Below are 26,699 nucleotides of genomic sequence, written 5' to 3'. Positions count from 1 at the left end.
ATTCCCCAATTAAACTCGTCTTTCTTTCCTCCCCAAACTTCTCCTCCCCGTCCATTCCCATTATCAGACAATGAAACAACCAGTGACTTACTCAGCAACTCCGCGAGTCACCTGTTCCTTCTCTTTCAGCCTCATTTCCATCTCCAACTAGCCACTGTCTGCTAGACACGCTCCCTCCTCATAGCTCGGGCCCACCTCGTCCTGCCTGTCTCGACCAGCCATTCCCACCCTCTGCCTTGCTTAGTGTAATAGCCTCCTACACCCATCTGTATGGGATTTCCTCTTTATATTGTTTCACCTCCTGTAGAAGAAGCTTTAGAAAGCCTAAGGGCAATTGTTTGACTTCTCATTTCAGTTGCTCCCCATCACTCTGGACCCAGTCTGAGCGTCTCAGCCCGCGTGTATTTGATCCAGCCTGTTCTTATCTGGACACGTTAGTATTGGATAGCTCTCTGTGTACACAGTGCATTCCATCCAGCTGATTTATTTGCCGAGTTTCTAATACACATGTGCTCTCATGCACCTGTTGGCATTTGCTATTAAATGCATCTGACACAGCTGGCTGACTCCCACTCGTCCATCAAAGCTCATCTCAGATTTTACACTCTGCATGTGTTTCTGTGTGCTCAGCTCCACGATGACAGTGCTAACTCTGCGATACTCTCTCCAGCACAAGACCGAACTTTCCAAAGGCATTCGCTCTTTTACTTAAGAATATCTTGCGAATGAAATGGTATCAAAATTAGACATATTTCTTTGAAAGTTGAAGGGAAGGTGAAGGGAAGGTGAAGTTAAACTAAGGAAGGGAAGGTGAAGTGAGTTGTCCAATGTTGAATTGCTAGTAATTGACAAAGATGTAACTCATCATTATACTTTAGTTTACATTCTGAGAACTTAACAAAAAGCCTGAAATATAGAAGAAATCCATTCTATATTTGTCAAATAAGTGAATAAAAAAGAAAAAGAAAAAATAATTTCCTCTAACAGATGTTCAAAAGAAGTGAATTTCAAAATAGTACAGAGGAAGACACTAAAATATATCAGTTTTGTATTAAACGTGTTCTTATTAAGTGTTAATATTTGAAGCAAATTTTGTGTGTAGTTTCCTGTTTCATAGGGAGTGAAATTATATCTCTACCTTTTATTCTCTGCATGTAGTTAGTTATATTCAGTAGAAATTTAATTTCATGTGAAAAAGAACATAAGCATCTCCCACATTTATAGTAACATTTTGAATGCCTGAAATCATTTCTAATAAGATGTCCTTCCAAATTAGTAAAATAATAGAAATTTCTACATGTGGGAGGCAGAATTCGGAGACTGCTGCATGCCCTCCGTTCTCTGTTGCTAAGCCCTAGCTGGGGTCTGAGCTTTTGGTGTCTCTGGGCCACACTGGAAGCAGAGTCGTCTGGGGCCACACATTAAATACACTGTGACTCATGATCACAAAAAAATCCCATAGTGTTTTAAGTAAATTTATGATTTTGGAATTTGAAATTCCACATTCACAGCTGTTCCGCACTGCACGTGGCCCCCAGGTAGGACACCCCTGCCTATGGAATCCTCTCCCTGTGTGCGGGCACAAGGCTGACAGAAGGTGGAAAAGGTAAGGGTAGTCACTCCATGACCTAGTGTGTTTTATAAGACTTCCACTAACGGGCTACAGGGAGTCTCCCCGACTAGCTTTGAAGAAAGAAGATGCCAGGTGGTAAGAGAGTCACCGACCAGGAACCATGGAGGCTTCTGGGAGCTGAGAGCAGCCCCAGCCCTTGTCCAGGAAGTGGCAAACTTGACTTCTATGACCACAAGGACTTGACTTCTGCCCAGCACAGTCCTCTGAGCAGGGGGTAGGCCCCGAGCCCAGCCTGCACCTCGTTGGCTCAGGTTTGTGCGAGGACCCAGTTAGGGTATGCCTGAACTCCTCACCCATGGGAACCTTGAGCTAACAAATGGGCTTTTTTAAGCTGCTAAATTTGTGGTGATTTGTTATGTATCAGCCCACCATTGATAATATACTATAGGGCACTCCTCAACATGTCTAGTATAACAAAACTTGGTCTATAGCCTTAAAAGATTCAAGAACAACAAATATGTTAAGGAAAAGCAAAGTTTCAAAACATTAAAGGAGAAGAAAAAAATCTAATGATATGTTAATTAAATAATTCAGGTTTCAACATATGACAAGCTGTTCTGAGAAAAATACATGATACACCAATTGGGAATGAAGAGTAAGGTCATATATGCCCATTTTAATGAACTAGAAGAGAAAGGAAAACCCAACCATATTCTTCTCTTGAGTTTAAATCAATATAGGGTTGGCAAAAGTAGGTTTATAGTTGTGAGTACATGAAACACAGGGTTTATCCTTGCACTATTAATCATTGTTTTATTTATTTCTATTGCAACTGTAAACCTACTTCTGCCCACCCCTGTATTTATCCCCCACTCTCTGGTTTATAGTATTTTCTGTGGCTACTATTTTACAAACCATGGCAGCTCAATCTCTGTCCTATTTAGGAAAGCAAAACTGTCAAAAATACTTAAAGTTATACAAAATAAGAAATATTTTTAGTGAGATAATGCAAATTTCAAATACTTCTAAGATAATCATAAATATCAACAATCTACTTATCTGAAATAATTGTGTTTGGTAAGTTGGTCCTTTCCCCAAACTCTTCCTTCCAGTGTAGGTTATAAAACATGGGACTTTGTCACCATCAAAAGTAACTGTTAACTCTTTTACTTTAAGTATTTTTCACTCTAAGTTTTAAGACTATTGCAGATAAAGCTTAAAGAAAACAAGTATTTAAGCAACCAAACTTTGGAAGTTTTCATTTCTGATCTTACAAAACTTGTGCGGGGAGAGAAATCTAAATGCTTATTTCAGATGCTTATATTCAGTTAAAGGTTTTAGCAGTTGACAACAGCTTCGTCTGGAATTTGGTAGACAGCATCTGTCAGGGTTCATTACAACCTGGATGGAAGATCCAGGCATTGTTACGGGCTTAGGACTTCGAGAACTGTGTTTATTTAAAAAAATATGGAGAGTGTAAATGCTTAAAATTTGCTATTTTACAACACATAGCTGCAGTCAGAACTTTATGGCTGCCAGGGACCTCTCATTTGTAATCTAAGACAGTGAAATTAAGAATCTGAACGATAAAGAAGCAATACCCTAAATATTTCCCTTCCAACTTTTTGGAGAATAGTTTTATTTACCATAACATGTGCTATTTTCTTAAGTCTCAGCAGACTTCCTCATTTCCGAATCCCAGAGTGTTCCAGTTGTAATGACATTATCATTTCCTATTTGTGATAAGATGACTGGGTTAGGTAACTCATAGAAGTTCTTACTCACTTCTTGCTTCATAACATTCTGAGTACAGTATGTACCAACAATTTTTCCCCCTCTGTTTTCCTTCCTGAAGTTGATCTGATACTTAAGTGCTGGCTTTAATAAGTTTCCACTTCAGTCTAGAGCAGATAACTTAAGAACTCCAGGAGGCGGAGGCTGCCAAGGCTCAGGGTTTCCTAAAACTGGATTGCTGCTTTACTTCTCCCAGTGCGAGGAAAGCCAGGCCGAGGGGACTGGCCCCACCTGCCCCCGAGACCGGACAGCTCGCTGTGTCTGTGACCCAGTTACCTCACCGGGGGGTGCTCTGGGGTAAAGGCTATCGTCCAATTTCACTTCTTATTTCATTGTTTGTTTTTCTGTTTAAATTTTATTGCTTTCACATCTGGATGGTACAGCTTTCATGTGGTATTAAAAGTATGTGTCCAAAAATGTATCCCAGATGCACATCCTGTTTGCCTTTTGATTTAAATTTCTGTTTAGTAAACCTTTGTGGTTTGGATTAGGTGCTCAGTATTTTCGGCAAGACTCCCTACCCACATCCTCAAAAACAATAACTCCCCTATCCATTCTTCTCTTATTCACCTCTCCTTTGCCAAATTAATATTGTCTATCAGACACATTCTTTAGGATATTTAAGACAATTACCTTGTCTCTCTGAGGGATTGCTGTTCTAGAAGCTCTTTCCACAAAAAGTCTGTTTTACATGCTAGGCCATTAGCAAATATGAAAATGTTCCCATCAGGCTTGGGTAGAAAAATAACCAATTTTTGAATTATGAGATACTTATTTGATTTAGAGAAGCATAAATAACTGCTTTTTCAAAAATAGTATAGCAACTGGGTTTTTCTGGTTAAGCCAGCAAAGAAATATGATTAAAATATTTTTTTAAGTCTTTCCTTCAAATTTGTCACAGAAATTCTATCACTGATGAATAGGTTTGCTTGACCTATTGCGTGAAACTGTTTTTTAAAATGAAGTTTAAGCCAAATTTTTTTGAAGCATAGAAATTTGGTTGTTTTTGGCATTTCTTAATTTGCTTACTTGGGGGTATGTTCTCTCCAAATCCACACAGATAATTTCCATTGCCTTTAAAAGGGGTTATGAACACAAATCTGACGGAGAATTGGCCGTTTGGTTTTTGATGTTCTAAAGCCAACTAAAGCACGAACCTCTTGCTTCCTTTTCTGATCCCAGCCCTTTTCAATGAGAACAATGCTTATGCAAGATTTCCTAGGGGGATTTTGTGGTTTGAGGTTTTAATAATCGAGGCTAAAATTCAAATAGGGACCACAGCTGCTTGGATAAGACTCTTAGACTTCCTCATTTGGACTGCGGTGAGCTTACCAGAATTTAAAAATATGCTGACAATATCCGATATGTAAGAGTGACATGTGGTAGTTATATTTCAGACATTAGAGTATCTCTCTACCTGCAAATTGCATAAAAATAAAATGACATGCATTTTCTTTAAACATTCACAAATGTGTTTAAAGACAAACTTGACTCCTTCAAAAAGCAATGAATATTGCTGTTCTGATTCAAATGAGGAAACACGGATGTGCATTATATTTTCTTTTGAAATTTTTGATTTATTGATTTTATAGAGAGGAAGGGAGAGGAAGAAGGAGGAGAGGAGGAGGAGGGGAGAGAAGGAAGAGAAGAAGGGGGAGAGAAACAGTAATTTGTTGCTCCACTTATCGGTGTACTCATTGGTTGATTCTTGTATGTGCCCTGACTCAGGATCAAACCTCCAACCTTGACATATTGGGAGGATGTGCTAACCAACTGAGCTACCTAGCCAGGGCCAGATAGTACTTTGTATTTCCTATCTTTGTGCTGACATCCTTACTTTGTTCACACCTTGTTCTCCTGACCTTGGCGAGAATACCTACAACTGTGAGTTTGAACTCTCTCTACTGGGTAAGAGAGAGAGTTCACTCATCTCTGTTTCTCACTCCCCAGAGGGTGTCAGTGTCCCGGTGGGACGCGTCACAGTCAGCACCTAGATGCGGACTGATGAGAAGCTGGACCCCCAGGAAGCGCTGGGAGGGTATGTGGCCCAGCCCTTGCCAGAGGTGAACGGAGAGATGGGCGTTTTTACCGGCTCCCTCTCTGCTGGGCTTTGGTGTATAGTTGCTGCTGGCGAGGGTGGGAACCTTAGTCTGTAAGTAGCTCTGAAAGCATTATTAACTGTGGACGTCCCTGGCGGAGTAGGTTAGGCGAATGACGCTATAGAATCCACGCAAGGAATGACATCACCACATGGGGACCTCTGAGAAACAACCATGAACGAAGCTGAACAGAATTACAATAGAGAATAGAATTATTAAATATCTAACTCAGCAATGTATGTTGAAAAAGACAAAAAGAATTTCTCTTAAATCTCGTGTCCCATATCAGCTCAGTTGGTAGGCAGAAATGATTTATCTGTAGGTTGGCACCCAATGGTGTGCTTCTAGCAAGTTGCCGCAGCCTGGGCCAGAGGGGATGTCACGGGAAGCACTGCGTCTGTGACGCGTGACTAAATGTTTTTGATGGATACACGCTGCCAATGGGTTTTTACTGGATTGGTGCTGAACAGATGTGATTTTCCCATTATAACGATGGTCTGGAAATGAAGGGTGCAGCTACAAGTTTTGTAGTAAAAACTAAGCACTTCAGAGAAGTAAACTTTTGTGGCTAAATTTCAGAATAATTTAATAAGACCACGTAAGCAGGTAATACGATAAGCAGGGGTAAATGAAAGTATTATATTTCATTTATATATATATATATATATATATATATATATATATACTCAGAATACTAACTGTTTGAGAGATGAGAAGGAAAAAAAAACAGAGGAATAGAAAGTCAATTATGTACGACAGCTAGTGGATTTCTTAGTTCCAAATTTCCAATTTACCATATTCATAAATACACTTCATTCATGACAAACAGATTATGAAGGAAACACAATAGTTTAGTACTTATTTCATAACATTCTCCATTCCTTCCTTTACTTCCTGGGGGTGCCAGCCGATATTTTGTGACAGGCAAGAAAACTACCAGAAACCTAACACAACGCTTTGGGTTTGTGCAAAATGCTAGTCTCATTTTACTTGGAGTGTTTGGGGTCTAATTTCAACTACTGTGTTTCAGGAAACGCTGGGAGTGTCTATAAAGGCAAACAGGTCGGATGGATGGGGTCTCACGCAAACAGAGGTAAACCCTGCGACTTTTAAGATGAAGACTGAACACGATATGATTGAACATCACACATTAGCCGGGTTCCTATACTAAATAAATGTAACTACTTTTATTCTTTAAAAAGCAACATAGAGCTAATATTAAACTTTCCCCAAACTCAAACACCAGGGCAAGAGGGTAATGTGAAGGCTTAATGGTGAAAAATAATTAAAGATTTAATAACGTTTCGGTTACTAATTTCAATCAATACGATACATATTTTGTTAGTGTCTCTCTACATGAACCTTATATTTTATACAAGTTGGTAAACAAAAAGTTATATTCCACGGAGAGTAAATGTAAAGATTCTATGTTCCACACATAGAATCAATATCCGAGCTTCAAATGTGCAAAGCCCTTCGGAGAACAGACCCCGAAGCAGGACATCCTCCTCGCCCAGGCCCTTCCCGAGATTCCACCAATGGCATCCACGCGTACACACGGCATCTTCTTAGAAGCAGCCTGCCTGAAGGCTGAAAAAAATGACAGGAGCGGTCAAAATGCGACTCCATGAGTAATCCGGTTATCCCCTAATCCAGTTTCTATGTTTCAGAGCCAATGACGGAAGGTGGCCGAGGCCCCCAGGAGGGCAGCGGAGTTCTGCTGGTCTGCTCTGTGCCTGTGGTCCTGGCACAGCACAGCTGGCTCTGCCTGGGACACTTGTCTTCCGACGGGACGGACTGCGCACTCCTGGGGCTCTCCTACGTCCACCTCCTGAAAGTACGTCATTTCCAGCACCGCACTCCCAAGTTTCAAGAGTTCTTTGTCGATCTCTGAGCATTTTCTGTTCGCCTCTCTGTTGGTGTGTCCCAGACGGAGGAGCTCTTGTTGCTATAGAGCTGACGACAGGAACTGTAGCTGTTTAAATGGGTTCCTCCACGTCTTCAAGTTTCCTCTTTCCCCTTGTGTCTGATTTGTTTATTTTGGTCTTTTTTTATGTTGCAGGCTTTTCCCAAATGATATTTTGTTCTTCATGGATATAAAAGAGAGAGCTCTAGAAAAGGATTAATTAGACACTGTGTGCCTATGTGGGTGGGTTTGTGAATGGAGGTCTTTTTGTAGAACACGATTAGATAATAAGCTGCCTTTTTCTTGGGAGAGATCCAAATGTCGATGTCTAGACACCATGTTGCAGAGACGCTGGTGTGTCTCCAGGGAAGAATCATCTCTTCTTCTCTCTGGGGTTACTTTCCTCAGCGATTCTGGTTCTGAGAGAAGGGTTAAGGGAGATGATGAAGTGTCAGTTTTAAAGACTTTCTCAAAATTTTCCAACTGTCACCATGGCTCTTCATCAGCATGCCTTTCTGTGCCTGTCACCCCTTGGTCAGGAACCCCTGGTTCGAGTTCTCCATTTCACAGACTCAGGATCTCCTAGGTCCTGTCTAAAGGAGACTCGAAGGCTGTGTTTGTGCCTCAGGACAGGGGTGGTCCCTGAGAGAGGACAGCCATTCAGCTCCACACACTGGGAACCATGATGGGATGATGGGGGCATCGGGTGGGGGTGACAATTTTTCTATACTCAGATTTTTCAAACAGCCTTCCCGTTTTCAGGTCTGCACTGTATCTTGTGTTTTTCAGCAGCTTGTTATCTCCAAGCCCAGAGTTCTTCAGGAGAAAATGATCTCCTTGCCTTCTGATAGTCTCTGCAGACACTTGGCTCAACACTCCTCCTCTGCTAAGATAGTTGCCCATCCACGTGGCTTCCATCTTTCAAAAATAGTTTAGTTGAAATTGCTAGCCTGTGTTTGGCCCCTCCCTTGCTTTCTTCTGCCTTTTACTCATTCTCTTTCTTTCTCTCTCATTCTTTCTTCCTCTGCCTTCCCCTCCTGTTCCTCTTCCCTTCCCACCCCGACTCCCACTCTGCTAACTTAGTAGGATTTGAGAAGGGGGAAGAGATAAATGCGCCTGGCTGCCAGACGCCGGGCTGCGGATCCCAGCGCGCTCCCGACTCCATGCAGAAGCCCTGGCTGCAGCCTGGGCAGCCCTCGAGTTTCAAGGCCTGGGTAACTGTGGCTGCGCAGCTTGAGTCCAGTAGGGGCTGACATTTCCTCTCGATTGCTTGATTAAATACTGCCCTTTTATTTAAAAAAAATTTGTTGTTGTTTGAGTCATATCATTGATGTAACTGTGGGTTTTCCACTTCCTTGGCAGGACATTTTCTGGTCTCTGTGATTCCGTTGATTCCAGCTTCTATTTTCAATCTATTGATATTTAATCATGTCAAAGGAACATCGAGGGAGATAGGTCCTGCAAATCCCTTCCAGACGTTTTCCCAGTTTATATCACAGACTTGTCATCCTGCTCCGTCCCACTGCTTCAAGTACAACTATTTCTGCATTCCTTCCGTATGCTTTTCAGGGCTTCCCTTGCGTGATGCCCCAACTAGTCAACATCATTTCTTGTTATTCCTGACCTCCAGGCGGATCTTCTGCGCGTCCATCAAAACTGAAATGTCCCTGTCCCCCTCCATGGGATCCTCAGCTGCTTCTCCAGACTCCTGTGCCCAAAGACAACTCGTGGGCCTGGCTCTGCACTCAGGGACACCTCTGCCTTCACTGGGATGGTCACTCTACTGACACCTGGCTCCTGAAATCCCACCTCATCCTCAAGGTTCAACCTGATTCCCTACTGTCTTGCACAACTTAAACACGTCGTGAGTTTTTTCTAGTTTAGCTCATTGTTTCCTCCAGATCAGTCTCCTTTCCGTGAGTGGGTTTGGGGAGAGAGCAGGGGCCACGTTTTGTTTCTCTCCGGGCCTCGCAGGCCAAGTCCGCTCTCGAAGCCTGTGCCGAAGGTTTGGCCCATTTGAAACAGTTGTGTGTTCTAGTCGCTTGCTGTTTAGTGAGTAGTTTCACGGTCAGCTTTACCTCCTGGTGACGTGTTGTATAAAGCGGACTTTGAGACTGGGACGTTTACAAGTTTTTCGGTTGGATCACCTGGGTGAGGGAGGAAACGTTGGTTCTCTGTGACACACTGCGGTGGTACATGTTGGAGTATAACTAAAGACCAGTTGGACCGACTATGGCTTATTTCAACTTTTTAAGTTTGTTTGCAGGAGCATAAAGTAGCTCCCGATATCATTTTTTTATTTTTAAATCTCCGTTTACATAAAATTTCTCAATTTCTTTTTTTAAAATATTTCTCCGAGCATTCCCAAGTTTAAAAAATAGTTTTTTCATATCTTTGTAGAAAATTTGTTTTTTGACTTATTTTGTGTTCTTTCACATTTCCATCTGGTACATTTAATAAAAGGTCATCAATTAATTTTTTTAAAGTTTGTTCTTAGTTTTTCCTGTGTTTAGTTAGACCAACCAGATGCCAAGCTACGCTTGGCAAACCTTAGGAGGTAACTGCTAATTAAGCAGAGTTTATTTAACGATAGGAAGACAGCAAGAACACTCCTTCCAACTAGGTGTGAGAAACGGGTGCGAGCAGGCCGAGTACCGCCAAGGCGTTGCAGAATCCTCAGTTAATGATTTAATTAGTAGCAAACTGTCATCAGCTCGAGCAAATGTCTTAACACTTGTTTCTTTCAGCCCTTCCCCGTGACTTAGACCCGTAACATCGAATTCATTAATGGTGTGCTGTCATTAGAGTATGTTAACATGAGACTTCATCTGGTCAGTTTTAGAGTGTCTATAAAAGTAAGTTCCTTTCCTCTCTTCTCTTCTCATTACCTAACCATCACATTTTTATATGAGTTTCCTGGCCACGGGTAAGAAGCCATAGTGCTTCACTGATAAAGATAAATATTACTGGAATGGAGTTTAGTATTTTGGCCGGCCCAAACCACAATTTAATTTGCAAATGTGCCTCTCCTTGTTGAAAGTCACCTTGGCGGAACGGGAGCACCAGGTGCCTTCGCATCTCCTCCCGCTGGCGAGGCCGTGGACTCAGAAGCCCGGAGGGTGGGAGCGAGGCTACGGAGCCTTGCTCCGGAGACCTTGCTACGGAGACCAGCTCAGGACAGTTCCGAAGCTGTTCGTTCCCAGCCTTCCCTCTAATCCTGTGAGCTCCCTCATGCCCTTCAGACAGCATCACTCTTTGTGAAGCCAACCTAGAACCAGTTTTCCGTTGATGCAGTTTGTAAATAACTGTGGCGATAACCTCACCATTATTGGTACTGTCTTTTTGTATGTCTGTATATAGGGACCAAACAAAGATATGTGATGCCTTTTATTACTCATTAGAATTTTTCTTTTTGTTACTTAACATATATTAACTACCAAAAAACCCCTCAAAACACACACACACACAGAAGCCCTCTGATATTATGCTGTGCCTTCTAGAATCTAGAAAGCATAGCTCAGGGGAACGTGAGATACTCAGGGCTGGAATATCCAGGAGCAGGAGGAAGATGGCGCCATGAAAATAGAGTCACCCCATTTTGAGGATGGGAAAGTTACAGAACAGTGAGAAGTAGAAGGAACATGAAAATACTTTATTTTTTAATTCAAGGCATACTGCTTCGATGCAAATCAAATCAGATTATCGATGACTCCTTTGGAGTAGTGAATAGAAATGTAAATAGAAATAACCATTTAATTCGTGCAATTTAAGCATGAGACAAAAGAAGAAAAAGCTAAAATTTCCTCTGTATCTTTAGAAAAAGTGGTGTGTATTTGATAGGGTTATAAAATGTCTCTGATGAGTAAAACAAATTGTAGTCCAAGACAGGTTGTACGATGTAATGGGACCTCAGAGTCATTTAGCAGAGTGTCCCCAAGTCACCAGTCACATTCCACAGGACTTTAAGTCTGGTGGAGTAGGCTGCTGAGTCACCAAAGTGGCACGTACTAACCCCAGTGGTGCGGGTCACCAGCTTCTGGTCCACCTGGCCCTCAACCTCCCCCACGCCACCGCCTGGTGAAAAACAGAGATGCCATCACTTTCCACCCAGGAATCTGTCTACGACTCTCTAACTCTGTCTTTTTTCTCATAGAGCACTAGAAATTTTAAGAAGTTAGAAACAGATTCCATTCTGGAAGAAGTGGGAGAATCCTCATCTAATTTGATCTCATTCCACAGATGAAATTAAAGACTTTAAAGAAACTATGTTAGTGTCTTTTCCTGCTAAAATAATGAATCTATTAAAATGCCTCAGAAGCCAGTTATTTGTAGATGCCATAATTTCACTGAAATTCTACCACATGAAACATCTAAGACAGAACTGATGTAGACTTGATACGTTTTCTCTGAGTCAAGTATTGTAGCTTAAAATGAGACAGTCAGTTGAGCTATCTCATTGTTTAGTTTTGTACTCAATGACTTCCTCCTACTCCTACCTTCTGTCTCTGGAAAAAATATAATACATAATACAAACTTGATGAAATTGCCATTCATTTTTTGAACTGAACTTGGGATTCCTAGCTTTCAATCTGAGTTTGAGTTTGTTTTCATCAGCATTTTGGAAAGGGAACATCTCTCCGAAAAGTATGTGAGCCATGTACTCATGAAATTATTTCTAAACTTGGTGCTTCGTTGTTTTCTCTGTTTTACAGCCAAACCCAGTAAGAGATTTGCTGATACATTTCTCTAAAGTTTTTCAATGAAAAGAGAATATTGTAAATTTGTTTGGATTTTATTTCTTGGAAATACGTTTTCCATGTGTAGTCTGCCATTAGGAAAAATAAAATCCCATCTGAGTGTTATGATTGCATAGAGAAGGATGACAGATTTATCTTTAGCATCAAATAAACCAGGCAAGTTCCTGCAGAAACTCTTCATGTCAATCAATACTACTCTGACTACTGTTGCTGATGTATCACTTCTTTTTAAATTCCACACAAGAGATGCAAAAGGCACACCAGCTCAGGTGAAGTAGAAAGTGAGAAGCTGAGCTCACTAAGTTTTATTTTCATTCTGATTTTTGTGATTAAGATAGTCATAGATTAGCCCTGGCTGGTGTAGCTCAGTGGATTGAGCGCGGCCCTGCAAACCAGACTATCGTGGTTCGATTCCCAGTCAGGGCACATGCTTGGGTTGCAGGCCAGTTTCCAGCAGGGACCAGTTCTCTGCAGAAGATGCATGAGAAGCAACCATACATTAATGTTTCCTTCCTCTCTCCTTCCCTTCCCCTCTAAAGATAAATAAATAAAATATTTAAAAAAGAAGATAGTCATAGATTTATGAATAGGCATTTCACTGGGAAAAGTGCATTTATAATGTTTAATATCATGATATTTCAGCAAGAAATTATATATTATGGAGCCGTTTTCTTGCCAAATATGTTACAAAAACATATAGCCACACACACGCAAAGCACTAACTTTGGACATCTAGATAGACTGGATGTGTATAACTTAGGTGAGCTTAAAGATAGCAGGAAACACAGAATGGAAATCTTCAAACCCAAATGAATGTCTTTAGAAGGCAAGGGAGGAAAGAAAAATCAAAGGAGTGAAATGAAAATCAGAGAAAAGCAATTATCATCTGGTGAGATAATTTTTCCTACACCATTAACTCATTATTTTCCCTCCTAATCTTTCATTTGGTGCTGATTAACCAAAGAGACAAAAGTTGTGGGCCATCCGTAAAGAGTAAAATACAGAACATCAACATTTATTTATTATAATTTCTTTTACTTTGATTTTTCAAAGTTCTGTGTGAAATGGACCCGAGAGGCTTCTGTTGTACAATAACCACACCTACGTGAACATTGGTTGTCACTTTCAGATGCACCGGTTCTTTGGTGATTCTCATTTGTATACTAGTAGCTGCCCCTCTCAATTTGGTTGAAAGAAGTCTCCACATCTGCATTCAGTATTACATCAGTTCGGGCAAGGCAGGTCTTTTTCTTTCCCCTTTTTTGTGGTAACTGAGAAATACTCAGGATAGTTAAAGCACAACTCGAAGACTCTGACCAAGGGAAAAGGTCTGACTGCGCTCCCAGATACAGAGTGGGCTGTGGAAATAGGGAAGCAGGGCACAGAGAGAGGCTCTGCCTCAAAGGTGGTACTTTCTTCTTTTTTAATTTATTCATTGCTGTAAAAAGATGAAGAAGAAAGTAGCCGAGTAACTTCTGGTTGACTGAATGCCGGTATTATTTTCATTGGCAAGAGCCTCTGAGTGGCTGAAAGGTGGCCATTAACACTCCGACAGAAAGTGCTGGCAGGGTGATTATAAGATTAACACCCTGTGTTGTATTAAGAGTGTCAAAACCTCACTCTTACCTGTCAGTGGAAAATAACAGCATGAGCGGAAACATTACAGAAACAACCACTTCTTATGTTCAAGGACCAATGCTTCAGTGTGTCTAAGCTGTTTGACATGGCCGTGTTAGCTACCGAATTTAGCTGATGGTGGGGGGCATTTTTTTTTTCACTCAATACAGTGATTTCGGGAGTGAATGATTTATATGAAATGTATATTTCAGTCATTTTCCTTTGGAGTGAAAGTCTCATATATAGTTTATTCTGAAGAAATAAATAATAAATAGAATTTGTTTTATAAACTCAAACATTTTAAAAATAATTCTTACCCCAATTATGTAGAAATATTTAACAAATTGCCTCTATAATGCTTTGTGGCCCGAAGCTGAAAAGCACCCAATATTCTGGCCCAGAAATCATGGAATTACAAGGCTTCCATTCAGCAACATACCTATTTGTTTGCTTGTTCGTAGTGACAGGGCGTGAGAGAATTCCTCCTCTGCATGGCACAAGACTGATTACATGTATTTCCACGTGAAATGTGTTGATATCAGCATCAATTACACCATGAAAACTGCTGGCATTTTCTTGTCCAGGAGTGGTTACTCAATGTGTTCCCACTGATTACCCTTTGGACAGAGTTCTGCTTAGGAGAAATGGAAAAGTCAAGAATTGCAGGCCAGGGGACTGTTTAGGGGGATGCTTAACCTGAAGGTGCTGAGTCAGCAGAGTGAGGAGTTGAGGGGAGAAAGTGGTCTATTCCCGATCACCAGGGAGCCTCACCAGGTCCGTCCCACTTGGAGTTCGAATAGATCTAAATGCCATCCCGTGCCCACACTGTCCTGGTCGCAGGAGACTCCACTGTGAAAGGAGGGTTGGTCCTGGATGGAGCCCGGGTGCCGAGGCCCCAGGGATGCAACAGCAGCCCCCAGGGAGCAGCGTGAGCCGAGTGGAAGGACAGAGTGCCTGGCTGTGAGTACCGCTTGACTGACAACCTTAAAATCTTTAGATATACCACGTATCAGCTTCCAGCTTGTGCCCCACAAAGTTAAGGGTGGTTCTGACAGGAGACTGTTCCTACCCAAATGTTTCTTGTTCGCATCCATGCAAATCATTTTCAAATAGCCCTATGAGGTCTATCTGGAGGTATCCAGCATGTAATATGAAAAATAGAGACATTTATTGAAGAAGATATAAGACACAAGAAACATTGTGCATAGGACAATGACACCTCAGTCCCCTCAATGTAGGCACCTTGGGACCTCAATGGGTTCTCCCAGTCCCATTGTATTTTCATGAATCTCATTGACTGTCTGAAATCTCTTCCTTTTCAAGGGGGATTTTAGTTTTGGGAAAAGCCAGAAGTCACAGGGCACCAAATCTGGGCTCTAGGGGGGATGAAATGGGTGATTTGATGTTTTGCCAAAAAAACTCTGCACAAGTCGTGATGCAGAAGTTGACATGTTGTCATGATAAAGCTTCCAGTCACCAGGTGCCCATAACTGTAACCTTTTGAACCATCTGAATAGTTTCTGCAGAGGAATGTTCAAGCTTAATGCAAAATTGGATGTAGATGCGTTGCTCTACCTGTTCAGTCATTTTGAATGCGACAGCCACACAGTACACAGGCTCCCTCAACAGTGTCTACCACCCCCACTGACTGACTAGTACAGTGAAGTCATCATCGTTCACACACAAACATTCCAGTCTATTCTCCTGGGCTGCCAGGTTACATCGATGTCACATGGACCATTCTTGTTATATTAACAATGGCTGGACTTTTTCTGGACAGACTTCATATATTATGGATTCAATATATTAGTCATATAGTTTATAGGAAGGATATTTATTCATGATTTTTAAATGATGTTTACTAGTCATTTTTATTGACTAGTAACTGCCACGTCAATCACTGGTTTCGCTAAAACAGGTGAGATGGAAAAACCTCCTGAACTGGCCTTACTGGCTGGCGGTCAGGAAGAGTCTGAGTCATTTCGTGTAGGTATCATGCAGCTTCACTGAAGGCAAGTGAATGAGTCCCATCGTCTGTGCTAAAATATGTCACAGGCTCGTCCGACCTGAAAGTATGTTTTCCCACCAAGCATAACGGACAGTGGTTCTGAAGACCATAGCAGCAGAGGCCGTGGACTCAGAATCAGGACCCTGAATCTTAGTCACTATATGGTTCTGAACGACTGGCAGCCTCTGAGCTTGTCTTCTCAGCGGCAGACAGAGAGAATCAGGATGCTCTACTGGGGTGCTTACGACCCCAAGTAACCTCTGAGGACCTGCCTCCTGTTAGGTCAGGAGGACTCAGGGACTCCTGCCCATGTTCAAGGCATAACTTCTTTAAAATTTTTTGTATAAGGTATATTTTTAATAAATAATCTGTTGTGAAGACAGTAACAATGGTCACACTACAGACTAGATAATTATCAAAAGGCCATTCCAGTTAAAAAAAATTCTATGGTTTTAATCATATGGAAAAAAACAAAGGCTTCGGGTAATCAAGCCTAGATGATACTCTTTTTCTTTGACATTAAAAAAAAATCGAACAAGCTGCTTTAGGAGACTTGTTTTCCCACTGGGTGGAATTCCATTCTGGGTGAGACACTCATCCTTCTGCCCTTGGGACTCAGAAGGGCCGATTTCTCTCACACATATTCTCTGTGGATATGTCAGCATTCCTATCTAAATAGTCCAGTTCGTAAGGACGGACCAACAGCAGGCTTTAGTCATTGAGGAAGTTCAGGCCAAAAATGAGAAAGTGACTTTATGACAATAAGGGTGGGAAAAGGCTGAGAGATTTTAGTGACTCGGACTGAATGAGAGGGATGGAAATGGGCTGAGCAGCACAGGAGCAGCAGGCTGGCTGCAGAGGGGGCAGGAGGCAGAGGCTGTAGGAGAGAAAGGTGACGGGGTCCACTGTGCGAACTGGGGCCTGGGTTTGGCACAGGGACAAGGGGAGATGAGGACCTGCTTGTCACTTGCCAAAGAAGACAAGTCAAGTACGTGTCAGAATGGGAACAGAGCCAGTATCCTGAGGCGTCCCGTGTACAACCTTCCTTCACTGGAACACAGTTTCTCCTTCGGGAAAGCAGTATTTGTCCTTTATCCGAAGAACTTTCTAATCACCCACATCCTACTCTCAGGTTACATTGTAGTGGCAGTCAACTTGGAGACTTCTCCGGTGACATGAAACTGTTTTCTCTCACTCTGTGGTTTCACAGTTTCTCCACAGGAACAGGGCAGTCTTTCTGTTTCCGGAAACATGGGCCTTATTTGTGGTCTTCAGCCATGGCAGAAGTCCCATTGAGGCCAACAGGGGCTGTGGCTAAGTAAACCTTAGTGAATACTGTTCAGTTTTCACAAGGTTGGAATATGGAGCAATCGGAATTGTTATTTCCTTATTATTTGTTTCCTTTGGTTCCCATGAAAGCACTACCACAAATAGGATATAGGATTATTTCTTCCTTTAGGTACACAACACAAATCTGGAATAGAAACTGTACATTCTTTAGGAAGCAAGTACATGTAATTTTAACCAGCTCTTGAATATTGATTTATAAATTCTTTTTTCTTTGTCCAGTTTGGTTTAATACTTGCAAAGTATTTTTATAGTATATTGTTTCCAGTAAAGGAATCCTTTGTTTTTTTTCATTCATTTCCAACTCCTAACAAATGTTCCGAGTCTTATGCCACCACGAAAAACCAGGAAGTGAAGACAGCATAGTTCGGAACCAAAGCATTCTCACTTAGGGAATACTTAAGAAAATTACGACATAGTTCCTAGTTAATTTTACAAGCGTTTTCACTGCATACTCAGTAATGCTTTTGTGTGGGACGTTTCCTTGTTGCAGCTCCATGACCTGGGTGCAGTCAGACTGCATGGGCCAGCGCTCCTATGTCAGCTCGGCGCCCCTCTGTCGTGGGCAGCCCGGCAGCGGCCGGTCACACGGAATGCTTGCACACCGCTCCCTCTCTCCATCCTCCTAATTTCAATGTTACATCATAGGCACTGGAAGGAAATCATTATTGTAATGCTTTCATCGATCGCTAATAAGAATACTACCTCAAAACTTTTTTTCTGTTCTGGATTATTTTAGAAACTATAAGTTCAGCTTGACTGAATCATGTACTTCTTGATGGAGTTACTTTGGCAATCTTACAACACGGAGTGCTAGTGACCACTTCTTTCTCCTGGAACTGCTATCCCTCCTTTTTAATGACCTAGCGTTTTGCTGGTTAATGTCCCTCGTGTCTGACTAATCTCTTTCCGTCTCTTTGATTATCTCCTCTTTCTACAAAAATCACCCCCCGCATTTCCTTCCTTAAATATTCTATTTTCTCTGGGTGAACTTTGCCAGAACCACACCTTTGAGCATCGCCTCCAGTACAAGTCCCCAGGCCTGCTTTTGAGTATTAAGTTTTATTGGGATATGGCCACTGTCATTCATTGTTAGGGCTACTTTCTTGATGCAGTGGCAGAGCTGAGTTGTGGTGACAGAGAACATGTGGCCCCCCAGGCCTAAGACATTTACTATGTAGTCCTGTAACAAAAAGTCTGCCGGCATCTGACCTCCACGGAACGTGGCTGACTCCACACAGCTGCAGCAGGGGTTCAGTTCAACATGGTCAAACCAACTTGACCTAAAGCCATCACTCTCTACTTATTCTGTGCCATGAAATACTTGGGACGTGTCTGTATCTCCCCTGCTTTCCCTCATGGTTCCCGCATCTAATTGGTCACGACAATCTGCTAATCTTTCTCAAGGCTGAACTATTACTGCCTATTCTACTCATTGGTCTTCTCCATCTCTTACTTGAATATTTTAGTACCAAATCTCACTTCTACCATCTATGCCTCTAAGTTGATCACCTGCTCTGTGGTCAGTAAACTTACCTACCCGACCGTTCATGCGTTTTTTGTTGAAACTCCTTGGGTGGCTGCCATCCCAGCCCAGCTCTGCACATTCACCTCTGTTACTGCTGCGGGCTCTGTGTTGTCCAGATTCTATTTCCCAAGCATGTCATCTTCTTTCCATCTCACGAGCTCTTCGTTTACTATTGTTTCTCTGCTTGAAATGCTCTCCCAGTTTCTCTGTTCTAGTCCTACTCAACTTTTTTTTCAGGCTCAATTCAAATATAAAATTCTCAGTAGAACGATAAAGTTGTTACATTTTAATGGAAGTCATCAGGCAGAATTAAATGTTACCTCACTCTGCTCTTCTCTGGCTTAGGATGTGTTCAGCTTTCCTCCATGTTGAGCAAACTCTCCAAACAAACAGGGCGATTTTTCCTGTTGAATTTACACGCGGTCTGGAGTCCTCTCAAGCACTCACTGTGAACCAACCAAAGATGTTCCGAGAGACAACACCTGTGTTACATGTGATAAACTCTGCATTCTTCATGAGATGGTCCAGCTACTCCTTTACACCTTTATTCTAAGGACCTAGAATAGGAATAAACTACTGAAAACCATTTATCCAGTTGCTCTGGGATGATTGAAATTGAGATGGAAATGCTAATAATGAAACTCCAAGTTAGCTGTTAAATTATCACTATAATTTCAGGTGTGATTGAACATTGCTGAGAGTAATACCTAATCTTTTGACTTGTGTGGTGAGGGTTTGTCTGTCTGGTGACAAAATGAACTTTATGTCAGCATTTATTACTCTCACAGTAATAGAATTATAACAGTGATGCTAGTTATCAGGACTTTCTAATATCAGAACTTTTATATTTTATCTGATTTAATTGTAAAATAATCATTATTATTATCATCTTCTTTTTTCTATTCTTCTCATCGCCTCATCTTATACATTAAAAAAACAAATACAGGAACTAACTGATTTCCTCTAGGTTGAACAAGTGCAGACCAGGGATTTAAAATTAGTTCTGCCTCACTCTAAGGCCTGAGTTCTTCATAAATAAAATATATTGCTCCTTTACTTTGATCCAGCTCTACTGTGTCTATGAAGGAATAAATGAACAAATTGTTCTTCTTTCAAATGGTATACACAGAATAGTCACAACATGGAAGCCTGGTAGAAGTACTCTGGAGTTGAGTAGGTTTGGAATGTCTTCTAATCCTTGCTGTGTGGGCTTTCCTGCTGAATCTGTTTCAGGCTTACACACAAGACCGCGTGCTAAGTGGCGTCAGGTTCCCAAATGACTATCTTCAATGGGTTTTATTGGAAACACCCACTAAAGCTTGAGAATTCGGACCAATGGTGACATTTCAAAAGGATATGATTTTGTTTGATGCTTCTGTCAGCTTACTTAATGTAAAAGCAGTTTTCTTCATTTGCCAGTGATAGTCATGGTCTTAAGTCCCTGCTTGTTTGAGGCTGTGGCATCTAGCCCTAAGACATTCTACTCTTTGTAACCCCTGCTGTTCATGTCCTATATATCCTACACTTATGTATACATTACACATACCATATTATTACACGTATGTCCTATATTTCCCATCGAAGACTTTAACTTCTATTTTCCTTTCAGTTTAAAACTTTGCAATCATCCTAAGAAACCTTGAAGAGGCAACACATCCAACTCTTGGTTCATTTACCAACTCAGCCATGAACTCTCAGAACAAAAGCCAAGAAAGTGTCATCAGTGGTAAGTATTTCTTTCACAAAACCCATACATCAGAAGACCACTGTCAAAAGACAAGTCCGCATGGTTGTCTCACATTTCTGCCCATCTTGAAAGTGAGGTATTTAAACCCTTCGTTCTGACTATCTCTGAAAGAATAGGTGGATAGAAAATTGACTCAAAGAATGAGAGTCGTCCTCCAGAACAAGGAGCATGTTTGCTTACAACCTTACAAGGGAGATAGCGTCTCCCTCCAATGGAGAGGGCGGTTGTGCGTACCATCCAGTATAACGCCTGTATCTTCTACCAGCGGGAAGGCCAGGCATGCGCACTGGCCAACGTTTGCGTTCCCTAAACTCGAGTTTCCTCTCCCGTAATCAAACCACTGCACTGTAGGTGTTCCCTGGACCTTTGTCTCACCCTATGGAACTGGGGGCCTGGAGAACTGGCACAAAATTGATTATATTCTGGCTAATTTTATTCCTGTGAGTAGCCAACCATCATTCATCTCTGAACTGAGAGTCTGTCACATTCATGGAGGTATGGCAAACTAATTGATTATCTTGCAAAGAGGGTAAAATCTTCACAGTTCTTGACATGCTCTTTCATTGTTCCTGCTAATCTTGCCTGTCTGCCATCTAATTCTTTCCTCTCTACTCAACTTGCCTCAAGTTCAGATGCCGTCGCTTGTCTTTATAACTTTCTAATGAATACTCTGAACCACATGGCCAGTATATTCTCTCGTTTGCTCCCCCTGGAAAAATCCTAGTTTCTATGATTCCAACTACCTGCTTTCTACCTCCCTAATGCAGCCTGTGGAGCTCATCTGGGGAAAATAAACAGACAGCAGATTGGTGTCACTGTAACTTAACGATCAATGATGCCCACTAGTTCCTCATGGTTATTCTAGTCGGGTCTCTCTCCATGCAGGAGAGTACCTTTGAAAGTCACCCCATTCTCTTCAGCTTCAGCACTACGCCTTAAGTTTCTTAGTTCTTAGCAAATTATTTTGATTCCTACTTCATAACAAAGAGGGTTGCCATGAAATAAGATCCACTTAAACTTTCCACTACCTAATGTATAAATCTATGCTCTTTTTACAATTTATGAATACTTCTCCTTGATAGCACTATAACAGTCACATTTTGGATTTGAACATTGAAATTAATTTTACATTAATTGAAATTAATTACTCCGAGGTGGTGAGTGGAGATGGAGGTGTAAGTAGAAAAGGGTATAAGGGGGATAAATGGTAATGGATAAAATGCAATAAAAATCCAAAGAAAAATAAATTAATTACACTGAAATTAATAAGTGAATCCTAAATCTATCTAGCACCATGGTTTTATTTCTGGTGTTCATTACATTTTGTCTTCTGAAGCAGAGCAACCTGTCGATCCCGCAATGACTGTAGTCTCTGCCTCCTTGAGCGGGGACTGAGTCAATGAGGGTGAGCCCTTGCTCCTGATACAACACCCTGGGAGAGGGGAGCCACCGGGAGGCTTAACCTGCTCTCCAGGGGCGAGCTGACAGGAGAGAGGCAGGGCAGCAGGCTGTAAGGGGTGAGACTGTTGTAGTTGGCACTTTCTCTTTGTTTGAACAATGCCTTTGATCCAACCTTACCCTTGTGAATTTCTCCGAATAGAAGGTTGGGGTGGGGGGTGGGCGGGGGTACAGTGCAGTGAAGTCAAGGTTCAAGATCAATTTGTGAGATAGCATTAACTCCAGGCCAAACAACCAAGGAAAGGATGCCTGAACGATTAAAACTACCTGTATGGAAGCAGGGTGAGAAAATAGGAGGCATGGGTAATGGTGTCACATTTTTTTAAATTAAAAAATAAGTTAGTTCCCCTTTTGTGAAAAAGAGTGTATTGATGCTAGGAGTGCTCCTGATTGTATCCAGGCACGTGAGTGGATTAGAGGGGTTAAAGAAAAGTGTTTTTCATCTCTCGGGAAATGTTTCTGCCAAAAAGCTCCTATCCCAGGCCTGTCCTGCAGGCGGTCTGTGGACCGGTACAGTCTGCTGTGCCATTCAAGTGGCCTTGCATTTGGCACTGTCCTTTCCGAATCTCCACACTCCCTCTGAAAACTTAGCATCAGAGTTTAAACATACAGGCAGACCTCATTTTATTGTGCTTCACTTTATTGTGCTGCACAGGTGTTGCATTTTTTAGAAGTTGGAGACAAGACTCTCCACCAGCAAAGAGGATTACAACTTGCTTTGTGGCAAGGGGAACGATGTGTGTGTTTACTAAAGTGACTGAAGTTATCATTAAGCTTATAAAATCAATCTCCATCTTCAATCTCCAGCTCCCCTTGTCTCCCCAGAGGTGGGACTGGAAGTCCCAACCCTCTCATAATGAGATATCATCTCATACCTGTCAGAATGGCCATTAGCAATAAATCAAAAGCAACAGGGCTGGTGAGGACATGGAGAAAGGGGAACTCTTCTGCACTGTTGCTGGGAATGCAGACTGGGGCAGCCACTGTGGAAAGCAGTCTGGAGATACATCATCGTATTAAAAATAGATCTGCCTTCTGACCCAGCAATCCCACTTCTGGGAATATATCTGAAGGGACCCAAAACACTAATTTGAAAGAACATAAGCATGTCTATGTTCATTGCAGCATTATTTATAATCTCCAAGATATGGAAGCAACCCAAGTGTCCATCAGTAGATGAGTGGATAAAACAACTATAAGACATTTACACAATGGAATTCTATTGGGCTGTAAAAAAAGAGAAGACAATTTTACCCTTTGTAACAGGATGGATGGACCAGGAGAACATTACGCTAAGTGAAAAAAGCCAGACAGAGAAAAACAAATACCAAATGACTTTACTCATATGTGGACTCTAATGAACAAACTGAACTAATAAGCAAAACAGAGGCAGACTCATAGAGGGAGAGCAGATGACAGCTACTTGGGGATGAGAGGTTAGGGGTGGAGGGATTGAGCAAAAAAGAAAAAAACTCATGGACATGGATAACAGGGTGGTGACTGCTGGGGGAGGGGGTAGAAGGGGACTCGATGGCAATGGAAAAAATATAGTAAAGATTAAAAAAAAGAAACCCTCTGTGGGCCCACCAAGAGCCATGTTACCAGCATAAGCTCATTGTCAGAATGAGCACGTTATGAGTAACAAAAGGTACTTCTATCTCTTAGGAAATTCCGAAGGTTCTTGAAGCCAAGGACATGGGCAAAGACCAGATGTGTCTTTTTCATTATACCACACACGACTCTAAAGGAATCAACAATTTCTCAGTAGTGTGAGAGCTTATAAAATTCTCAGGTCCCCTTTTTGCTTTTCATCAACCAAAGCTGTACATGAGACAGACCATCAGTGACTGTCCAGCTTTCCACCACTTTCGGTGATCCCCCTGGAAAATGCAGTTTTATTTGCAGAAGTCTGATTTTCTATTGCATTTCAGTCAGCTTGATTTTATCCTGCTTTTGGCTTTGAGTCATTCATTGTATCATCTACTGGGGCAAGGGTTATATAGAATAATTTACTACTCTGGACAATAGTTATTGTAACATGAAATGACCATGAAGAAACAGATAAAATTAAAATATTACAAAGAGGGATTGGAAGGCTCTCTGGAAAATTTCCTAGGCTTGATACAAGAAACAAAGTTGCAGATTAGGCCTTAATTGGTCACATCCTTTGCCATCCCAGAAAAGACTTCTTCTTCATGTTTGTTTACTAAGAAGGCGAGTGCATCGCGCACTTAGTGTTGTCTTCATCTCGTGTACTGTACAACTTGGTTGTCCCACAGTCTCTGTTCAGAATTCAGGACCAAAATCTGGAATATCTGTATGGATTTGTTTTTAAGCAATGACTCCTCATTGCTTAAAGACTTCAGTCCTTACAGCCTGTTAAGATGAATTATCTGATAGCACATTTCTTCTAGATTTCCTGTGAAGCTCTATCTTATATGTTCAACACAAGACAATTCAGGGCAAAACAAAAACACACGAGACTAGACTGTACAAAAATAGTCAAGCAAAAGGGAAATAAAACAATAAGCAGATTAACTGAAAAAATGATCAAATGGTGCAGCAAAAATCTGTATACAGATTTCAATTTTTCTTTGCCATAAAATGCTCCTCCAAACCAAAAGGTCTAATTGTCATGTATTGCTATGCTTTAGGCCTAATTGACTTACCTATAAACCCATTGGTTAAAAATCTATTGTTTAAAACAAAAAACAAGGAGTAACAACAGTGCTACAAATCCAGTGAGTACTCATTTTTAACGGCTTAGGTGGCAGCAAATTTGAAGGACGAATGGAGTCTGGGTACAAGGCATCTTCTGAACACACTTACTTATTGGTCTGCAGGTCACAACGTGAAGGGCCATGGGAGTCATGCAGGGTCTGGCCGAGGAAAGAAACCTGCCGTCCTTACACAGGATGTCGGCTCAGAGTGCGTTTTGCGTTGTGCTGCGCAGGGGGGCAGAAGGGGATTGCCGTCATTTCTGGAGCCGGGTTTGTGTGGGTACCAGAGACAGGAATGGGCCGCGTCCACACCGGAAGTGCGTTTTGTTGCTGACCGCACAGGTAGGAGCAGACCGATGTGAGTTTTGGAAGCGTGATTTGTAGTGAGTCTGTCGCCAATTGACTGATGTTCTAAGTGTGAGACTGCTGCTGATTGATTGGTTTTCCGACACGGGTTGGCTGGAGTGCGTCGTCATTGATCCACTACATAGGATTAAAGCCGCTTCCAGGGCTTACCATTTATCATGGCTATAGAATAGTCACTTGTATCTTCCTGGAGTGTGGAGTATCAGCTTTCATAAGTTAAGGGTCATCAAATCTTTGAAAGCTGGATAAACTAGCCAATGAGACTCTTTGTGTCTGAAGTTTCATTTTGGGGATGCTATTTTAATTCTTGAGTAGTTCCAGAACTATTCAGGATTTCAATTTCTTCTTGATTCTCAACTGGTAAGTTGCAGTTCTGCAAGTATTTGTCAATTTTAAATGATTTTTCGAAATTGATATTCTTCATTTGTTGAGCAGTTTGTTTGGGGAGGTCCACGGATTGTTGTTGAATCGATTTCTCTGTGGGAGAAAGCGGGGTCTGGGGCTTCTTACTCTGCTGCTGTTCCCATGCCACCCTGCCCTGTATTTTTGGATATGCCATTGAGTCTTTGCTCTCACATGGCTTATGCCGTTGTTACTCTTTTTCTTTATACTATCCTTGGGGATATTCTGTTACTCATTTTCTAAATTTATAAGTTAGACATTTAGTTATTAATTCACAGTCTTTTTACTTTCTAATATATACATATAAGATATATATCTATTAGATATCTATATCTATATCTATATCTATATCTATTTAAAAGAAAAATAGTCCCTTATTGCATGGCTTATACAGTTCTATCCATTTTGATGTGTAGTGTTTTATTAGCATATATTTGTCTATCTTTTAAATTTTCCATTTTGATTTCATTCTAACTCTTAAGTTATTTGGAGACTTAAAAAATTTCCAAGTACAAGTGAATTTTATTTATATATGTATTTTATTAGTAACTTCTAAATGTATTGTTTTGTGGTTAGAGCATGTGTTCTCTGGCACATCTGGAAAACAGGATCGAAAGAGAGGAAGAGAGATTTTAGTTACAATCTCTACCACCGTGCTGAGCCAGCAGGGACTACAAGGTCCACCTCCCTTCCTCTTTCTACATTTCCACATCGATTATCCAAGATCTCGGGAAAATACGACCTCACGGGCCCAGTGAGAGGGAGAGAGAACAAAGGAGAGGCAAAGAAAACAACCACTTCAAAAAGGCAGATAAATTAGAATTCATATTCCAGTGAAAACAGAGTAGAATAAATGACCAAATAATGTACTTTAGCATAATAACTAGGAGGAATAAAAGTTATTTAAAAAATGCATCAAGGATAAGAAAACATAAGAAGAACGGAGCAGAGAGGTATTATGAGTCAAGGACGTAGTAGATTAGATCAAGGATATAATAGGTAGCATGAGTAAATCATCTGTGAAGTACAGAATTGGAAGTTTCATTAAGGAATGAGGAGAAGAAGAGTTTGCCACTCCCAAATGTGCCTTTTGGGATACTGATTATTTTAAGCTCGTTGTGTTTTTGAAAAGAAAGATTCGGGACAAACTTTGACCTTTCCCCTCACTGCCTAAAATAATTTAGAGAGCGAACCTGTTCCAGGAAAGAAGATACTACCGTAGATCATTGTTGTTTAATATAAACTAACCCGTGATAGACAGCAAGGAACCTCACAAGGCCCTTCTGATCAAAGTCCTCTGTGCGTCCCATTGTTAGGTGGCCCAGCCAAGAGGTGTTTACCAAACAACTGCTTTTCATCTCCTGTGAATGGCTTTCT

This window comes from Sturnira hondurensis, unplaced genomic scaffold (assembly GCF_014824575.4).
Source record: "Sturnira hondurensis isolate 20B ecotype Veracruz unplaced genomic scaffold, ASM1482457v3 Scaffold0010128, whole genome shotgun sequence".
Classification (NCBI taxonomy): domain Eukaryota; kingdom Metazoa; phylum Chordata; class Mammalia; order Chiroptera; family Phyllostomidae; genus Sturnira; species Sturnira hondurensis.
This window is presented reverse-complemented; position numbering follows the sequence as displayed.